This window comes from Primulina eburnea, chromosome 3, assembly GCF_022965805.1.
Source record: "Primulina eburnea isolate SZY01 chromosome 3, ASM2296580v1, whole genome shotgun sequence".
Lineage (NCBI taxonomy): Eukaryota > Viridiplantae > Streptophyta > Magnoliopsida > Lamiales > Gesneriaceae > Primulina > Primulina eburnea.
In genome coordinates, this window is record NC_133103.1 from 36,788,884 (window position 1) to 36,807,777 (window position 18,894).

The 18,894-nt window shown below is 36.6% G+C and overlaps 1 long non-coding RNA gene across 2 annotated transcripts; it reads right to left on the reverse strand.

Annotated features, from left to right (window-relative positions):
* Positions 1–13,817: 13,817 nt before the first annotated feature.
* Positions 13,818–15,747, reverse strand: LOC140828481 (uncharacterized). 2 transcript variants are annotated; one of them, XR_012117229.1, is made up of 5 exons: positions 15,333–15,747; positions 15,134–15,218; positions 14,762–14,827; positions 14,550–14,716; positions 13,818–13,951 (listed from the first exon to the last, which is right to left on the reverse strand). It is a non-coding gene; the product is annotated as an uncharacterized lncRNA (long non-coding RNA). The 2 variants fall into 2 exon arrangements; XR_012117230.1 differs by having other exon boundaries at positions 14,774–14,827; positions 15,333–15,746.
* Between the last annotated feature and the right edge of the window lie 3,147 nt (positions 15,748–18,894).

Consider the following 18,894-nt stretch of genomic DNA (forward strand, 5'->3'; position numbering starts at 1 on the left):
AAAAAAAATCGAAAATATTGGTGAAAATTATTACTAAGATATCGAATTAAATTCATGTATTAAAATTTAAAGATGAAATTGGGGTGCCGATGGCAGTTGCTTTAGCTTTCGAAACTCAAATTTTTTTTTTTAAATATATATATATAAAACTATGACATTGGGGAAAAGTCTAAGGAGATCTAAAAAATTTGTTTGGTATAAGCTCATATTTAGTCAAGCTTCTTGCATTATTTAAGTGAAATTTTAATTTCAAAATAACACAATTTTTTACATCAAATATAAAATTGTTCGTCAATCAATCAACTCTAAAATTAATATATTTAAATATTTCATATTAAAATTATTTTATTTCATAATTATTTATTTTATTAAATGTTAATTCATGTTATAATTTTATTACCATTAAATAAGCATTATATTTAATTTTTTTCAAATAATAAATATAAAAGATTAACTTTTTATAAAATAAAATTTAGGCAATTTAATTCAATAATAAAATTATTTTATATACAATTGTTGCGCCACCAATATTGGCGCAAGGTTGGAATGTAAATCCTGTTTTATTTTACCATTTAATGTCAAAATAAAATAGAATTGGAGATGTCCTTAAAATTTTGACTTAACTTTCTCACAAGACAAAAACTTGTATAAGACGGTCTCACGGGTCAAATTTGTGAGACGAATCTCTTATTTGGATTATCCATGAAAAAGTATAATTTTTTATGCTAAAAGTATTACTTTTTATTGTGAATATGGGTAGGGTTGGCCCATTTAACAGATGAGTATCCGTGAGACGGTCTCACATGAGACACACTTTTCTCACAATAGATTGTTCTGTCACATCACATAAAATAAGTAAGTTTGGTTGATATTTTCTCGACCTTTTCATATGGTGGGATGACCTCCTGATATTAGAGCTGGGAAATCAAATAGGCCAATAGTTAAAAAAATGAGCAAAGCATTTGTTTGGGATACTGAGGCGACGGAGGGTGTTAACCTAGCCACACAACCCAGCAGGCCGGCCATCTACTCCTAACAAGTGAAAGTTGCTGGCATCCACCATACTTTGCTTCGGGTCGATATCTTGTATCAGAGCCAATTTTTTTTTTTTTTGAGTTTTTTCTATCACAAATAGGTTGTTCCATGGATTATTCCATTCTTCACTAACCGAATCCAATTTTTGATGCGTCTGTTTTCTTTGCTCATTTTCCACGCATACAAAATAAATCGTATAGATGGTGTGCCATTATAATTGTCTTACTGGTAATATTTAGTTGTAGCTAACAAGATGCCGGTTACACATCGAAGATTGGTAAGAACCGAGGGACAAGACCCCCTAACCTAGGTGGGCCTACCTGTGAAGCAAATGTTGGGACTTATTAAGGTACGTTCAATGGGCGCGGAAATTGTGCGCTGAAGTGTTTCTTATGTGCCCGTGTGAGTCACTCGCCCTTCCAAGGGGAGAAGAGAAAGCACACAGAAGGATCTGCGTGTGATGGATATAGCAAGCCCACGATGAAAATTCAACTATACTCCTAAAAATTGGCATAATTTACACCTTAAAAAAAATCACAATTTCTTTTAATTTTATTTCAAAAATCAAAGCTTCTTCATCTTTTATTTCATTTCCATCCAAATACGAAATGAATCTATGGAGGAATATATCAATACTGCTTCACTAAATTTTTCTCAATACTCCAGTGACTAAATGTTGAGCTTCATGTTCAACCAAACACACTTATCTCAAAATCTCAATAAAGTCCTCCTCCAAAACCAAAAAAAGAAAGAGAAGAAGATTATTTCTGATGATAGAGTGAAGGCGTCACAAAGAAACATTGAACGAAGACCGAAAATGAACACCTCGTAAGGGCATGGTTTAACGCTTCCATGAATCTTGTACTTGGCAATGATCAAAGCAATGCTAGCTTATTGATGCCCAACTGACGAGAATTTCATTTCAGTATTACAAAACCCAACCAAAATATTTCTCAGAATTTGTTAAAATTATTTATTCACTCCTCTAAATCAATCTCAGATAAGTGGTATCAGAGAGGGTTAATTCTTGTCTCTGAACAGTAAATCCAAATGGCCCCATTTAGTAAGATTTCAGTGTTCTCCAAGTAGGACTTCGACTATTGAAAGATCAGGATGCAGGCTCATTTAGTTACACAATACGATGATATGTGGTACTTAGTGATAGATAGATCAATGAAAAACAGGGAAGCAATTATTGCCATTGCCATCATTGACAGTGCTCCACAGATGATTGAAAAGCCAAGGATAGAGTGGACCATAGAAGACAAGAAGAAATTAAACCTACAAAATGTAGCTAAAGATATTCTATACAAGACATTGGAAAAAATACATTTAGCAAAATCAAATATTTGCTTTACTGTCGAATACATATGGGAGAAACTAATCAATTTGTGTGAGGATAGTTACCAAATGAAAGAGAACAAACTATTTGTTGCAAGACATAAATCTGACAACATTAAGATGAAGAACGGTGAGTCAATGTTAGAATTTTATGAAAGAGTGAACACCATAATAATCGAACTAGCAACTCTTGGAAAAGAATATGACAATCCTGAAATAGTCTTGAAAATAATGAAGGCATTGCCATGAGATTGAGATGACAAAACCATGGTTATGAGATCATCAAAAGATCTTAACAAGCTGGAACTGCATGATCTGTTCGCACATCTTAAGGCGTATGATTTGAATTGGAATTGAGAATTGATAAGGAATATTCGACTAACAAACTAACGAAGGCACTGGTTCCAATATCTAGTATATAAATTTTGTTTATAAAGAGAATTCAGCCGAGCAGTTAAGCAATGATACAATGTCATTGCTTGTGAAGAAATTTGACAAGTATTTAAAGAAGAACCAAGACAAATTTCAAAGACCAAGAAAATGCAATCATTACAAAAAAGATCCACTTATGAAGACAATGCGTGTTTCAATAATGAAAAAGTAGGTAATTTCATAGTTTACTTTTATAAGACAAAGAAGGATGAGAAAAGGCCAATTGACAAAGAAGGCCGATCTCATGACAAGAAGAAGAAGATAAAGGACGACAAGAATTCATTCAGGAAAAGAACATATAAACAAGTTCTAGTAGCTGAGGACAGTAAGGCCAAATGAGCATATTCTAATTTGGACTCATTCGAGTCAGAATGTTCCACCAGTGAGAGTAATGAAAAAGAGTTGTAGTGTCTCATTGCGGATGTTGAGCTGGAATTTACAAGTGAAGAGGTATTTGACTTTAGCTCAATTGATTTTATACGAGATGATCTCACTAATGCGCTACATGATATTGTTCATCAGTACAATAGACTTTATATATCATTCGAGGAAGTCTAGGCTAAACAATCGAGCCCAACTGAAAATAATACAGAGCCTAACCAAGAACAACCAGATAAATTATTTTGTCTTAAGGCAGAAGTTGGAAAGCTAAAGACTGAGAATGAATGACTAAAGGTTGAGCATCAACACTTCAATACTAAGAATAAGAAATCAATTGAAATGATCAAATTCTGGAACAAGTCATCAGTTAGCCTAGAGGAAATGCAAAAGTTGCAAAAAACATCAGGAAACAGAACTGGTCTCGACTTTATTATAAATGAAGGCATTTTTGAGTCAAGTACTCAATCAAAACTGAACATGTGCAATGCAAAATATATTCACTTTGTTAATTCCAGTACAATATATGAATATCAGGAGCCAACAGTTCAAGTTTAAAAACATGTTGAAAAGATGAACAAAGGAAGAAAGTTTGGTATTGGTTATGAACACGGTAGTTCTAATGCTAAGCCTAACAATTGTGATAACATATTCAGCTCGGCAAGGTATAACTCAATAAGAGGTAAGCCCTACTGATAATACAATTACAAGCCTATTCAGAAAAGATACAAGTAGACCAATGATGATAGAAAGTCGATACAACATTTGTTTTCAATATACACAGAGCACACACATATTTCTGCACCACCCTTTCTGAACAAATAAAGTGGTCAGGCAGTTAGGCTGATCCAAATGTGGGTTCTTAAGGGACTAATCTCATTTCGACCTGAGTAGGATTGGGTACTAGCTGATTTAATTTTTAAATACAAATCAATAATCAAGAAGTGCTGAAAAATTTAATATGGTACTTGGATAATGGTCAATCCCAATTTTTGTCTAATCTAATCAAATGCCAAAGACCCCATATCACTTTCGGTAAAAATGCAAATGGTGAAACCATCGGTAAGGGTAAGATCACTCATGGAAACATTACTTAGAATGATGTGATACTTGTTGAAAATATATATTATAATTTGATCATACTTTGGTAACTGGAATTAGAAATTGTAACACTTATAAGATTGATTGATATAGTAACTATCTAGCTTCACCGACATGTTTTGCTGGCATTAATAATGATAAACAACAGTTGTGTCATAAGAGATTGAATCATATTAAATTTAGATCAATGAATAACTTGCGTAAATTGAACCTAGCTAATGGATTGTATAATATAAAATTTGTTAAGAATCATATATGTGCTGATTGTCAGTTAGGTAAATAGATCAGATCTAGATTTAAAAATAAAGAAAGCAAACTTACGAGTAGATGTTTGGAATTATTGCACATAAATTTATTTGGGCAAATACTTGTAATCAAATTAGGGCGAATGAAATATACTTGTGGATAATGGCTCTTACATTGTCCAGCAATCATGCAAGAGTTTGTTCTATTCAAATATCACAAGGTCCTTGCATCATATGCTGCATTACAAGGTCAAATAACCTTGGATTTTGCTCTTTGTTAGGTAATTCAGCCGAAACATAATCGTCGAATCGATCAGCACTGTTTATCATATATGATTGCTTCGAGATTATCAACATGTGGATATGGGGAAAACCTATTTTTTGGAATTCAACTACGTAAACATAAGTTGCAACCAGTCCAAATATCGCTTTATGAATTATTTCTTTTTTCAAGTCTGGGACCTTTGTTCGAAAAACTCTAGCTGTCAAATCGGGCCGATCCTGAGGTTGTTGACTACCCAATAAGTTATCTGTAATTTCTTTCCACTTTGGATTACAAGTCATTGTTATAAAAAGATCCGGTTTTCCGAACCTTCTTACCATGCCATTGCATTTAAATATCTTTTTTGCATGTCTCGTGGACCTCCAATGAATGATGCATGAAGACCAATTCTTTTTCCAATTTCATTTCCTCTTGTTTATCCACAAGTGACGCTATCCACAATGCCTTGATAATACTCATATCTCAATTTAGCTTGATTGTTTCTGCAATAATCCAAGCTTGTCGTTTCAAGTTTGATGTACATATCAACTGCATATTGTCGCAACAATATTCTCGCATATAAAAGAATGGATGGGTTCTGAGTCCTTATCTGAAATTTGTAACAATTGTACTCTCGGCAAGAAACCATCTTGTTGTTATAGTTTCTAACAGCTGCAAAGATAGTAAACATACTTTTAAAATTCTTTGTATAAAAAATCTATGAGCATGGAACAATATCAAATTTAGAAAACCACAATTAAAATTCAAATACATGGTTGAACTAAGATTCCCTTCAAATAATTTGTAAGTGATTCTATAGTGACCGTAAAACTTCCTCAATAAAAAACTTAAACAATTACAATGATAAAAATTTTATGGGAAGGAAAATACCTCTCTGTTCCGTTTGAAGAATAGATTCCACGGAGGAAAAATTTGTTGAATTCACAGTTGCATGATTTGACTGGAGAACAATATTCGCATCCATAAATTTCGGAATGTTTTGGTGCCATCCATTTTCTCCATTTGGAAAAAGAAGTGGATATTGCAGGGGATCATAACAACCAAAATAATGCTTTATTATGTGTTATGCCCATCAGTCCCATGAGTATTATGTCTCTATCATATGGAATGTTAGGATTATTTCTGTGGGGCCCTTAGCTCCTAATCGTTATTACAACACAATTTGATTAGGGTTAAGTAATCACAGCGGAAAACGAGTTTAAAATTTCTTTTACGACGAGCCCAAAACATCTCTTCTGATATTTAAATACTAAAAATAGTATCTAAATTCAAATCATAAAACACGCCCACACATAATCAAAACCAATCATATACAAACAACTCATATCCTCGGGACATGCCCCGATATATAGATATATATACATATACTGGGAACAAGACATAAACATAAACCTCAGCCCAAGCTGTGGCTCCCTCCAGAAGTACCCTCTCCGGTCTCCTGATATCTTGGAGTACCTGCCATTGTCCACACACAAAGACAACAACAGCCCCCCTTGGGGGTGAGCAAAGCTCCGTATGGAACAACCAATCATATATACCACAGATAGCTAAACAATGATATATGGTATGCAATGCATGTATGTCGTGGAGGTATCAGGTCAAATGCCCATCCACTGAGCACATGTCAGAATCAATCGAATCGCTATCAAATCAAATCAATGCTCGAGCTGGCACACCGGCCGATATGGGAATACACATATGACAACGTCGACGAAGCGTCGTCAATCCCACATCTCATATCCAATCATATGGGGCCACAATTGTCTATGCTTTACGGGTCATATAATACCGGCATAGCGATTGTGTTCACAAACCCCGGAATCCAATCAAATCATATCAGGGTATCCAAGGATCATAGCTCAACGTGTATGTCATGTATCGATGTATGCATAAAATGATGTGTGTTAACAAAACATTTATTTTATACATCGATACTCAAATCTCAATGTCATGTATGCCACATCAAATCATCAAATAGGCACATAGACACGTATTCCAATCCAATCCAATCAAATCAATCCAATCATATATCATATAATACAGATACCTGTCGTATGTTACCCGGTCGCAACATACCTCAATTCTTCGTTTCCAGTTGATGTGGCTTTAGATTGCAGTATAATAATCTATCTACATCAATAACATATTCATTCAAATCAATAACATACTCCAAAATCATTAATATGAGTTTCAAATATCATTTGAAACTTCACAAATTCATATCAAATCAAAATCATATCATAATTCAATTCCGACTTCGATTACGAGTTTATTGTCGGTTATTCTACTACATATCAGAAATTCAACTTCAAATACATAATATTCCAGCACCTTGATATTTAAAGCTGATGGAACTGGAAGAAAATTACCTCAGTCAGAAGCCCTCGATGCGCAGATAACAAATATATAATTTGTTTCGCGTTTAGACGGCGTTTAGAAGTCGATTCAGAGGAAAGAAATCGAATTCTCTCGTGTCTCTCTCGAAGTTGCTACGTACGAAATGAAGAAATCGAATAGCAAAACGTTCTTATCCTTCCACCGCTTCCGCGCTCGGGCGGTAGAATTCTCGCGCCCGAGCGCGAGACATTCTGTCCCCGAGTTTCGAATACACCGCGCTCGGGCGGTCAAACATTACCGCTCGGGCGCGGTATGTTCTGTCCGCGAACATTCACCTTTTCTTCCTTGGCGCTCGGGCGGTAATTTCCTACCGCTCGGGCGCCACATGTTCTGTACAAAATATTGGTTTTGTACTATTTTGGCGTCCGGCTTCTCAAATCAAATTCTTACAACATCAATTCATATACAATATTCATTTCTCAATTCCATTGTCATAAGATACATCAAATACCTAATCATATGACAATTTCATTAATTATCGATAATCACGTAGGATTTACGATAATACGATACACGGTCCTTACATTTCTCCCCCTCTTAAAAGATTTCGTCCTCGAAATCTCAAACATTCTTATATACATAACATGGCAAACATATATATGTCACCAGTTATAGTACATATCAAAACTAAAATCAGAATAAGGATCAGAATACATCGAATACAATGGAATAGATGTCGTAGAATCAAACAAATGCGGATACGAATCTCGCATCTTGCTCTCCAATTCCCACGTTGATTCTTCAACACCGTGTCGTGTCCATTGCACTCGTACCAAAGGAATCGATTTGTTTCTCAATATCTTCTCCTTTCGATCCATAATACGAACAGGTTGTTCGATATAGGAAAGAGAAGGATCAAGTTCAACCTCATCAGGTGCAAGCACATGCGATGGATCAGGTTCATATTTCCTCAACATAGAAACATGAAACACATCGTGAATAGCAGATAGAGCTGGTGGCAATGCCAATCGATACGCAAGATCACCAACTCGATCCAGAATCTCGTATGGACCAACATAACGAGGAGATAACTTCCCTCGCATGCCGAATCGAACAGTGCCTCTAAAGGGAGATATTTTCAAAAACACTCTGTCACCTTTCTGGAATTCCAAGGGTCGTCTTCGTTTATTCGCATAACTCGTTTGACGATCCTGAGCAGCTTTCATCCGCTGCCGAATTAACTGAACCTTATCGTTCATTTCCTGTATCATTTCAGGTCCAGTCAATTGTTTCTCACCAATCTCATCCCAGAATAACGGTGATCTACATCGTCTCCCATATAGAGCTTCAAACGGAGCCATACCGATACTCGTCTGAAAGCTATTGTTATAAGAAAATTCAACCAATGGTAAGGCATCTTGCCATCCCATTCTAAAGTCCATCACCATCGCACGTAACATATCCTCTAAAGTCTGAATCGTACGCTCAGTCTGACCATCAGTTTGAGGATGATAAGCAGTACTCATAGCCAAACGCGTACCCATCGCTTCCTGAAAACTACCCCAGAATTTAGAAGCAAATCTGGGATCACGATCAGATACAATTGAGACTGGCACCCCGTGCAGTCTCACAACATTCTCAATGTATAAACGGGCCATTCTTTTATAAGGATAAGTCCGCTCATACGGAATAAAATGTGCAGATTTCGAAAGCCGATCAATAATAACCCAAATAGCATCACAGCCCTTGGGCGAACGAGGTAAATGAGTCACAAAATCCATAGCAATATGCTCCCAATTCCATTTCGGGATTTCAAGACTATGGAGTAAACCTCCAGGTTTCATTCTCTCGGCTTTCACTTGCTGGCAGACAAGACATTTCGAAATAAATTCAGCAATGTCCTTCTTCATACGTCTCCACCAGAATTGAGGTCTCAATGTCAAATACATCTTCCGGCCTCCCGGGTGAATACTGTATTTGCTACAATGTGCTTCACGAAGAAGGGCGGATCTCAAATCAGAGTCGTCAGGAACTACCAGCCGACCATTAAGTCGTAAAGAACCATCAGAAGAAATCTGAAATCCAGACTGATGTCCAGCAGATACCAGTTCTTTCGACTTTTGAATCTGAGCATCGCTTCGTTGGGCCTTTCGAATCTTCGATATCAAATTTGGCTCAATTTGCAATGCTGAAACAGTGACAGAATTCCAATTCGAGTGAAAAGTCCAACCAGAAGTACATATATCATCATGTACCTTGGCGACACTAACAGAAGCTAGAACAGAATCATAAACTTTACGGCTCAGGGCATCCGCAGTAACATTCACCGATCCAGGGTGATATTGAATCTCACAATCAAAATCTTTCAGGAGATCCATCCACCTGCGTTGCCTCATATTCAAATCAGATTGAGAAAAGAGATATTTCAGACTTTTATGGTCCGAATAGATAACAAACTTTTCTCCGTACAAATAATGGCGCCAAATCTTCAAAGCAAACACAATGGCGGCCAATTCGAGATCATGAACAGGATAACTAGTTTCATGAGATTTCAATTGACGAGATGCATAAGCAACCACTTTGCTATGTTGCATCAGAACACAGCCCAACCCTTTACCAGACGCATATGTACAAACCACAAATCCTCCGGTACCTGAGGGAATAGTAAGCACAGGTGCTGTGGTTAATCTCGTCTTCAATTCAAGAAAACTAGCTTCACATTCATCTGACCAAATGAATCGCTGATTCTTCTGTGTCAGTTGAGTGATAGGTTTAGCTATCTTCGAAAATCCTTCGATAAAACGACGATAATAACCAGCTAAACCCATGAAGCTTCGGATCTCAGGAACATTCGTAGGTCTCGGCCAATTCAATACAGCTTCGACCTTTGAAGGATCAACAGATATGCCATGTCTCGAAATGACGTGGCCCAAAAATACCACCTTGTCCATCCAGAATTCACATTTGGACAATTTGGCATACAAATGACTAGTACGCAGAGTTTGAAGTACCAGTCTCAGATGTTCAGCATGCTCCTTTTTCGATTTCGAATACACAAGAATATCATCGATAAACACAATAACGAATCGGTCCAGATAATCTCGGAAGACACGATTCATTAAATCCATAAAGATAGCAGGAGCATTGGTAAGACCAAAAGGCATAACCAGAAATTCATAATGGCCATACCTCGTACGAAAAGCAGTTTTGGGTACATCTTCGTCTCGAACGCGTACTTGATGATACCCAGAACGAAGATCAATCTTCGAGTAAACAGAAGTACCCTGAAGCTGATCAAATAAATCATCAATACGCGGAAGTGGGTACTTGTTCTTCACAGTAACCCGATTCAGCTGTCTATAGTCGATACACATTCGCATCGTACCATCTTTCTTTCGAACAAATAAAACTGGAGCTCCCCAAGGTGATACACTCGGTCGAATATATCCCTTATCGAGAAGATCCTGCAATTGTTCTTTCAATTCTTTCAATTCCAAGGGTGCCATGCGATAAGGAGCTTTAGATATAGGCGCAGTCCCCGGCACAAGATCAATACTAAACTCAACTTCTCGATGAGGAGGAAAATCAAGAATCTCATCGGGAAACACATCTAGAAACTCTTTCGCAACAGGAATCTCAGACAAGGAAGATTCCTTCTTCGAAATATCAATAGCGTAGACAAGATAACCCTCATCTCCGCTAGTCAGCAATCGAGACATTTCCAAGGAAGGTACCAATGGAATTTTGGCTTGGGAACCCTTGCCATAAAAATTCCACTTGGGTCCATCAATAGGTCGAAATCGAACCACTCCATGACAACAATCAACAGTAGCTCGATTCGTCATCAAGATATCCATGCCAACAATACAATCAAAGTCGTGCATAGGGAGGACAATCAAATTCAGAAATACCACATTATCCTCGTATATCAATACACAATTCTGTAAAACTTGCTCAGACAAAATAATCTTTCATGCTTCTGGGACACAGGGCAGGCTGCTGAGCTGACACTTAAGGTAGAGGAACGTACTGAGGACCTCCTCGCCTTAGTCCAGCCTCGGCTGCCTTGGCTCGTTCAACTGCCTCTGCGTAGCTGGTAGGCAATCCAGAAACAACATATGTATACAAGACAGGATGTAAACCATTTACAAACCTGTTATATTTTGCCCTCGCATTCCCAGCCACGTGAGGTGCATACTTCAATAACGTAGAAAATTTCGAAGCATACTCTGCAACAGTCATCGTTCCCTGCTGCAGATTATTGAATTCATTCTCCTGAGCAGTATAATAGGAATGAGGAGAATACTGCTCCAAAAACTGGGCCTTGAAGACATCCCATGTGACTTCAGTCCCGGCCTCTTTCAATCCAATCTCAGCGGCTTCCCACCAAGATTTAGCTCGGTCTTTCAGCTGATACAAAGCAAGTTTCAGTCTCCGAGCCTTGGAATACTCAACAATATTAAACAAGTGCTCGATATCTTTCAGCCAGGCCTCAGCTCTTTCAGCACTCTCGGTGCCAAAGAACTTCGGTGGTTTCAAATCCTGGAATCGAGCCATAACCACATCCATGGACAATCCTTCAAATTGCCCAACAATCCTCTCAGTACTGCTACTCGCAGTTTCATTTGTGTGATCCATCTACAAATCAAAAAATGAATATCACCAATTTCATAACAATTCATAATCTCATCGTCTCATATCATCATCTCATATCATCAATCTCATCAGATACTTACTCAAATCAAATCACATAAGAGCAAGTAATACAAATAAATCAAACACATACGCACAATTCATTTGTGCCTATTCAAGTGTACACAAGACTCAATAGAGCATTCCCAGCTATGCTCTGATACCATACTGTGTGGGGCCCTTAGCTCCTAATCGTTATTACAACACAATTTGATTAGGGTTAAGTAATCACAGCGGAAAACGAGTTTAAAATTTCTTTTACGACGAGCCCAAAACATCTCTTCTGATATTTAAATACTAAAAATAGTATCTAAATTCAAATCATAAAACACGCCCACACATAATCAAAACCAATCATATACAAACAACTCATATCCTCGGGACATGCCCCGGTATATAGATATATATACATATACTGGGAACAAGACATAAACATAAACCTCAGCCCAAGCTGTGGCTCCCTCCAGAAGTACCCTCTCCGGTCTCCTGATATCTTGGAGTACCTGCCATTGTCCACACACAAAGACAACAACAGCCCCCCTTGGGGGTGAGCAAAGCTCCGTATGGAACAACCAATCATATATACCACAGATAGCTAAACAATGATATATGGTATGCAATGCATGTATGTCGTGGAGGTATCAGGTCAAATGCCCATCCACTGAGCACATGTCAGAATCAATCGAATCGCTATCAAATCAAATCAATGCTCGAGCTGGCACACCGGCCGATATGGGAATACACATATGACAACGTCGACGAAGCGTCGTCAATCCCACATCTCATATCCAATCATATGGGGCCACAATTGTCTATGCTTTACGGGTCATATAATACCGGCATAGCGATTGTGTTCACAAACCCCGGAATCCAATCAAATCATATCAGGGTATCCAAGGATCATAGCTCAACGTGTATGTCATGTATCGATGTATGCATAAAATGATGTGTGTTAACAAAACATTTATTTTATACATCGATACTCAAATCTCAATGTCATGTATGTCACATCAAATCATCAAATAGGCACATAGACACGTATTCCAATCCAATCCAATCAAATCAATCCAATCATATATCATATAATACAGATACCTGTCGTATGTTACCCGGTCGCAACATACCTCAATTCTTCGTTTCCAGTTGATGTGGCTTTAGATTGTAGTATAATAATCTATCTACATCAATAACATATTCATTCAAATCAATAACATACTCCAAAATCATTAATATGAGTTTCAAATATCATTTGAAACTTCACAAATTCATATCAAATCAAAATCATATCATAATTCAATTCCGACTTCGATTACGAGTTTATTGTCGGTTATTCTACTACATATCAGAAATTCAACTTCAAATACATAATATTCCAGCACCTTGATATTTAAAGCTGATGGAACTGGAAGAAAATTACCTCAGTCAGAAGCCCTCGATGCGCAGATAACAAATATATAATTTGTTTCGCGTTTAGACGGCGTTTAGAAGTCGATTCAGAGGAAAGAAATCGAATTCTCTCGTGTCTCTCTCGAAGTTGCTACGTACGAAATGAAGAAATCGAATAGCAAAACGTTCTTATCCTTCCACCGCTTCCGCGCTCGGGCGGTAGAATTCTCGCGCCCGAGCGCGAGACATTCTGTCCCCGAGTTTCGAATACACCGTGCTCGGGCGGTCAAACATTACCGCTCGGGCGCGGTATGTTCTGTCCGCGAACATTCACCTTTTCTTCCTTGGCGCTCGGGCGGTAATTTCCTACCGCTCGGGCGCCACATGTTCTGTACAAAATATTGGTTTTGTACTATTTTGGCGTCCGGCTTCTCAAATCAAATTCTTACAACATCAATTCATATACAATATTCATTTCTCAATTCCATTGTCATAAGATACATCAAATACCTAATCATATGACAATTTCATTAATTATCGATAATCACGTAGGATTTACGATAATACGATACACGGTCCTTATAATTTCCCTCTACCCAAATAGCAGCAAATTGACCAGCTGTAGGATTGTTGTAGCAACACTGATCTACTCCAGAATTCTTGCATATTTGAAGTGTTATGTCTTCAATAGAGGGAAAATCATTTATTTGATGCAATAATTCTGCATATGGATTTTTTTTTTCATGACAACAATCAATATCTTCATAGTATCTTCACAAATATCAGCATTGTCAAATACACCCATTCTATTAGTCAATTCGTTGCAGCTATCCCAAAAATACAGTTGGAAATGAGACGGTTTTCCTTCATGGGGAGTTAAAGGTGGGAGTGTATGGAATACCTGTCCTAGGACTCTAAATGTGTAGATTCCATGTTTCGAAGAAGCAATATTAGTATCCATTTTAAACCAAAAGAAGTGAATGAAAATATACTGTTATATACTCTGAATCTTTTTCGAAAATCCTCTGCTTCTTGAGATTGTGTGTCGGTAAATAGTAAAAATAATTCATGTGGAATGGTTGTGGCTGCTAATATGATTTTTCCATTATCATAGCAGAAAGTGGCGCTCTCAAATTCAAATTTTTTTGCCCCGCAGTGATGACACACGAGCATTGAATTTATTTCACGTAATCCTATTTTTCATACATGTCATGGGCAAGGGAAAAAATATAATTATATGATAATTTCAGAAAACCTAATAATGTATATTTGGTAGCGGATTCATCAGTGCATGAATGATAAATAAATAATTATTGTACCTTGATGTTTAACAGCTGTGAGTAACGTGACATTATCTTTCTCTTTTCTTTTCTTTTCTTTTTTGGCTCTAATGCATTCATACTATTTTGAGAACATGTTTGAAGCAACAAATCTGAATGTTTGAATACCGACTTGTCTTTGTTTGAAGTATTTTCTGGAAATATGTCTATAAATAATATAGTCAACTCATGACGAGACTTATCATAAAAACATAATTCGAGACATTTTTTTTGGCACGTCATCGGCAAGCATAGAGCTATCATCATCAGATAATACCCTTTTCATAGAATAAATAAAGGAAAATAAATTGTATGGTAGCTATATATTATAGTATTAAAAAATAATATTAGTAAAAATGAAGAGGCAGAAGATAGATTTTTATCTTATTTCAAACTTGCGCATCGAAAATAGAAATGCATAGAAATGTTAATATGGGTGTGATATTTTTTTGCCAGAAATAATTTTGAGAAGATAAAGTACAAAATGATAATAAGAAAAAAAAGATAAGTAGTTATTACATTTTTTTACAACATAACAATTTATCACAATGGGCAAAACAATGATGAAACGAAGTGTGGAAAACCTGTTTGACTTGGAACCTCTTTCTTTCCTTTTCTTTCTTGGATCAGATGTGTTCTCAGTCCTTATCATGCCTTTTGCGGCACTTGCTGAAAATTGCTTTAATATTAATACAGTTGATGACATCAAGTATAAAACACGGGGCGATTAATTATTTTATGCGATCGGTGAGGCTCATAGTAGCCTATAAAGAAAAAATATACCTTGGTAGTTTGATTCTGATGGCATATTGACTATAGCCTTAGAGCTATTACCTTCGAATAACAACATGTTGATAAAAATAATTTCGGAACATTATATCGTATCACAATAGTGACAATCATGGAGTAAGAGGAGATTGATTTATGTGAATCCATTAGCTACTTCGTTACACTAGTGAGGGAAAAATGCAAAATGTTACAATATTAAAATGATGATATGAAAATGAAATATTTAAATAAGAAAAAAAAAACTAAATGCGCCTTGGGCAAAATGTTAAATGAAAACCTTTTGAATGAGGCAAGTGAATGTGTTCGACCCATGGTGAACTTTTATGTGGATGAGCAAATTGGAAATACTTGATGAGGAAATTGGAGTTGGCAAATTAATTCAAATAAATCAGTTATATGTAATAGGAAATAAAATACTACTTGTCAAGATTCAATTCACTCTAGTTTCCCTGTAATTTACTGTGTTTTGCTAGACTTCCAATACCCCTGTTTTCCAAGAGAATATAAATGTTTCTAATCATGCATATATCACAGAATTTACTCAAATTTCTACAAATAAAGATGTAGCTTAGAGAAAATTTTCAGGAAATAATATATCATTATTCTTTGACGATCTAAATATCCATACATCTATAAAATCAAAATATGACTAAAGCTAACCAATCACCAAACTGAATAAAGCTATGTATCACATTAGTTACATTAAAGTCTTACCAAATCCTCAATTGAAAAAACCACAAATAACACTGATCTCCCTATCAACACTTGAACACTGAAATAGAAAAATATTGAAAACAACACAATTGTTTGAAACCACGAAATTGGTGCAATCACGTTGATGAGCCAATAAAAATTTCCAAAATCGCTTCATTTCACATTTTATTAAAATAAAAAATCACCAATCCGTATTTCATCAACCCTAACGGTCACCCCACTGTTCAATTAATGAGAAAGAATAAAAGCGTGTCAAATGTAAGCTACAAGTGAGAGGACACCAATAATTATCTATATTATTCTCAACCACAAAGAACAAAGATATAATAAAAATCCAAATGTCAATCTAAGAGGCTATTGCCTGAAGTGAAATTAATCAACCAATACTTGGGCATCTTAATCTCTGTTGCTTGAAGCATACCTTGGTCTCTACTATTTTAATTCGGAGATACGAGTAATTTGTTGGAGTTGGGAATTGCGGTCGGGGATGTAATAAGAAGAAAATAGAATTACTATGTTGTTTGTTGAGAAGAAATTTTTTAAACACGATGTCCTGCGTTCCACATCGTTAGGAAATCGAAAAGAAAAATTAAAGAAACAGAACAACTAAATTAAACCCAGACATCATGGAACGATCTGATCATCAGATAGTTTCCGCCACGGACGGAAATGTTCTGTGTTCCACATCGTTAGGAAATTGAAAAGAAAAATGAAAGAAGCAAAACAAATAAATTAAACCCAGAAATCATGGAACAATCTGGTCATCAGCAAGTTTCCGCCACAGACGAAAAATATCCAATATGGTTTACGAGAGAGAGTTCCGACTTCAATTTACGGGCCAAAGAGAAGCGATGCCATAGCCTAATTAATTTTTTTTAAAAAAAAATTGCAAAATTTATTACCTGTATATGTTTGAAATCAGATTGTGAGAGTTGAATACTCAAGAAATATCTGGTCATCAGCAAGTTTCCGCCACGGACGGAAAATAGCCAGTATGGTTTACGAGAGAGAGTTCCGATTTCGGTTTACTGGTCAAAGAGAAACGATGTCATAGCCTAATATTTTTTTAAGATTAGAAATATCAAAATTCATTAACTGTATATGTTTGGAATCAGATTGTGAGAGTCGAATTGAAATAGCGTAGGAGTTTGGTGTAAACGAAGAAGCGACGAAAGGGAAAGCGGGGGGTGTGATGGAAGAAGCCTGAGTTTGGTGTAAATGAAAAAGCGACGGAAAGGGAAAGTGAGGGGTGTGATGGAAGAAGCCTATGGGAAATGCTGTTTTGTATTTAAAATAATAAGGGTGAAAGTGTCAATTCACAATTTAAGGAAGAACACTTAAAGGTGAATTAAGGGTTGATACGTGCATTTTATGCACTTACATTATTCCAATACGTCATATAGATTGTTAGTCTTTTTGAGCGGAATTACGCGCTTTTGTTGTTTTCTGGTGTGATTGCAGGAGCCTAGGAGCGGCCACGACATGGGCGTGAAAATGAACCAAAATGGCACTTAGTAGAAGATATGTGAGCCAAGCAAGCGCAACTAGGACAGAAAGATCGGCGCACATGCGCCTCCCAAAGCCGCGCACATGCGCGACCCATACAGTGAGTCTCGCGCATATGCGCGAGTAAGATCGCGCATATGCGCGAGAGATGCCCAAGAAGTGAAATACAGAGAGCAACGCGCATATGCGCCGCCCATGGCGCGCATATGTGCGCGCAAGAAGAAGGCACGCACAGGAGACCCGCGCATATGCGTGAGTCTGTGTCGCGCATATGCACGCGGCGCAACCTTTCGGAATTAAATAGGTTTTCGCGTGGATTTTTAGGGATTCCGCATTTTTTACACGCAGCCGTCATACCACTCGAGAAAAGGAGATTAAAAAAGTCGGAGCACGGGACGAGAAGAACGGAGATAGAAGACGTTGAATCCGGACACGGAGACACACTTTTATCTCTCGCCAACACGTTCTTAATTCGGTTTCTTACTTTTACGTTTTTAATGATTACAAACAGGTTTTGTATTGATATAAATTCGAGTATGAACTAAATTTATATTCTAGAGATTGATGTTGTCTTGGTTGAACCTATGTTAGTGACATTTTGAATTTTCATGAATTAATTCGTCGTGTTTATTTGTGATTTTTCGTGATTAATTCTTTTGGATTACTGGCCATAATTTGACTGATTTAATAATTGAGATCTAACACTCGAGAGAGATGATCGAAATTAGGACAAGGGAAATCACATCGTTAGATATTTATAACGTGCAAAAGACGTATAACTCTGACGAATCCATAAGAGGACCTTGGTTGCATTTATTACGTGTTGCTTGATTTTGAATAGACATATTAAAATCGGTAATAGGTATTACAGTTCTATTTATCACTCGATAGAGGGAATAGAAAACAAATTGCGAGTTTTTGGTTAGTAGATACGATGCAATTTAACAACATGTTAGTTAATTTTGATTTAGCATAGGGGAAGCCAGACGAAATCATATCTCTAGATTTATCTCCTCAGTGAATTTTCTACTGCGTGCTAGAATTACATGAATTGTTATTTTATTTGAATTGATTATAAATCAACCATTTGATTTGTCTAAATAAAGTCGAGCTATGTCAATTATGGTAATTAATATAAAATTTTAAATAATTACTCTTCGTGGGATCGATATCTGTACTCAAACCAGTACTAAAACTTGACACCGTACACTCGCGGTAGTGAAAACACGCTAAAAGTTTTTGGCGCCATTGCCGGGGAGTAAACTATTTATTGCATATTAATATCGTTACTAAGTAGTCTTGACTTTAATTTAGATTTTATTTTATTTATTTATTT